The 1,792-nt window shown below is 35.6% G+C and overlaps 1 non-coding gene across 1 annotated transcript; it reads right to left on the minus strand.

The window, feature by feature from the left end:
* Positions 1-536: 536 nt before the first annotated feature.
* Positions 537-699, minus strand: LOC144282767 (U1 spliceosomal RNA). The gene has a single exon (XR_013351210.1). It is a non-coding gene; the product is annotated as a U1 spliceosomal RNA (small nuclear RNA).
* Between the last annotated feature and the right edge of the window lie 1,093 nt (positions 700-1,792).

The following is a 1,792-nucleotide window of genomic DNA, read 5'->3' on the forward strand; positions in this document are numbered from 1 at the left end:
AGATTTTGTTAAGTTTTTGGATTTTCTTTTTCTAAAAAAAGAAGACATGGAAGACTTAACCAAAGAACTAGTTCAACTTTCACTGTCTTGAAGGCATCACATCCGTTTCAGGGAAGGACAGCCCAGACTGCAGATGTGGTACCAATTTCATTTCCCTGGGGGAAATGTGCAAGGGGCCTGGGGCAGAGAGCAAGCTGAATTAGAACTGCAGAGAATGAGGATCAATTCTGGGTTTCAGTTAAATAGGACACATCTTGTGAGTTTTGGCTTTGAATCCTTTGTGTTCCAAATCAAACATTAAAACTTCTTCAATTAAAAAAAATGATTTTTTATTTCATCAAATTCCAAGTCATAAAACATTCTTTAATTACTCTCTGGGAGATTTAGAAAGTTCATATTCTAATTTAACTATTTTACATGATATTTTTATACTCTGCAACTTTTTTTTTTTTTTTTTGAAAGCCTTAAGAATCTAAATTGACCCTTTGTTGGGAATGCTAGATTTTTGCTCATGTGCATTTTTTTTTTTTTAATTTCAGGGGAAAATACCAATGCACTCCCCCATTACCACAAATTATGCAGTTGATTTCCCACATTTGGGGAAATTGCAGGGGTCAGCACATCTGGAGTGTAATGGATAAGCCTGGCCTTGGGAAAACCACCTTTGTTATCATGGTATCTCCTTTGCCAAGTAAGTATTGCTCCTGTGAATTTTAACATCACAGCATGAGCAATTTTACCTGAAGAGTTTATGGACGGATTCTAGGGGAAAACTTGGCCTCTGAAGAGTGCTTTGCATTTGCTTTTCTTAGTACACCGAGAGTATCGGTATTCAGGGACTGATTTTTATGATAGTTTCTCATCTTGGGCGTTCTGTACCAGAAGTAGAGCATGAATTCCAACTTCAAAACCATGTGTAGTGTAGCTCATGGCTACCAATTACCTAGGAAGGTTTCTTTGTTTGTTTTCAATTTAGAATCCAGGTGGTGAAAGACTTTGTGATCTTCCTTTGCTTATAGATAGTACTTTGTTTTGCCTAATTTACCCTTCTACTAATGATAGGGCCCATTGAGGCTTCCTGCTATGTATAGGAAGGTCTAAACTCAACTCACATCTCTCATAGGCTCAATCTCCTGTCCTTCCCCTGTTTAGGTATTACAGCACTGACCTTTGGTTACTGGTCTGGTCCTCTGACCCAGAGTAGCCAGCAGATCCCCTCAACTACGTGCTAGCTGAACTGGTTTTTGTTCTGTATTCCTGGCACCAAGTCTTTTTAATATAAATTGATTTATTTGAAGCTATGATTTTTAAAGAAATCTTAAAATTGTATGTGTCATTTCTAGATATTGGCAGTAGGATGAATTTCCAGCTGTCTATTAACAGGTTGCTGGAACCAGAAATTTTTGTTTGGGTATTCTTAAATATTTGAACTTTTTTGGTTGTTACTGTTTTTTTTTTTTCTTACGTTAATTACAGTTGACCTTTGAACAACATGGGGGCTGGTGTTAGGAATGCCATCCTCTGTGTAGTGAAAAATCCACATATAACTTTTGACCCCCCAAAAACATATCCAGTAATAGCTTATTATCCACCAGAAGCCTTACTGATAGCATAAAATCAGTTAACACGTATATTTTTTCTTTATATGTATTATATATTTATTATAAATTGATTATATATTTACTTGATATATATTATGTGTTCTTGCACTGAAGTAAGCTAGAAAAAAAGAATATGTTTATTAAGAAAATCACGAGGAAGAGAAGACACATTTACAGAACTATATTGCAAA

The sequence above is a fragment of the Canis aureus genome, chromosome 13 (assembly GCF_053574225.1).
Source record: "Canis aureus isolate CA01 chromosome 13, VMU_Caureus_v.1.0, whole genome shotgun sequence".
In the NCBI taxonomy this organism is placed as follows: domain Eukaryota; kingdom Metazoa; phylum Chordata; class Mammalia; order Carnivora; family Canidae; genus Canis; species Canis aureus.